Below are 742 nucleotides of genomic sequence, written 5' to 3'. Positions count from 1 at the left end.
ATCAATAATACAGTAATTCCTACAAGGCTTATTATTAGTCCTTCTGCAAGCTTGCTGGAAACTTTCACGTTACAACATACCTACCTAATATTTCATTCACTTCCACCGAATCCCCTTCCCGCGCTTTGCTTATAGCCTAGGGACTTGACACACAAGATTCCAATAGCCCCGCCTCCCGCTTTGGATAGGCTCCTCCGGTTCTCTCATCATCTACTGGAACAGCTGATAACTTTCACACTACAACATACCTACCTAATATTTCATTCACTTCCACCGAACCCCCTTCCCGCGCTTTGCTTATAGCCTGGGGACTTGACACACAAGATTCCAAAAGCCCCGCCTCCCACTTTGGATAGGCTCCTCCGGTTTCTCTCATCATCTACTGGAACAGCTGATTGGCTCCTTGTAAAACGGAGAAATAAGAGGAAGCCTTTTTTTAAAGCAGAAAACCACGTAGAGTAAGAAAGTTCTGTCAATCAACGACTCAATATGTAAATAGCTAAAGAGCTAGAATCTGCTTAATATTTTATGGGTTGCGCGGCATATGCATGGGTATTGCTCGAGGCACTTTTTGCACCCAGATCGATTTTAGAATATATACGTGTTGTTTATATCTGTATCCAGATATAAAATGTACACACACAAAATCCCCCTTTCCCCATTTAGCCGATGGAGGCAATTCTTGGGACTGGAATTCATGAGGATCCATGTAGATCCGACTTTCATCCCCCCCTCCCCCACG

This window comes from Gekko japonicus, unplaced genomic scaffold, assembly GCF_001447785.1.
Source record: "Gekko japonicus isolate JY-2015 unplaced genomic scaffold, Gekko_japonicus_V1.1 scaffold2400, whole genome shotgun sequence".
NCBI classification, from domain to species: Eukaryota; Metazoa; Chordata; class Lepidosauria; order Squamata; family Gekkonidae; genus Gekko; species Gekko japonicus.
The sequence above is the reverse complement of the archived record's forward strand: the minus strand, read 5'-3'. Positions refer to the sequence as shown.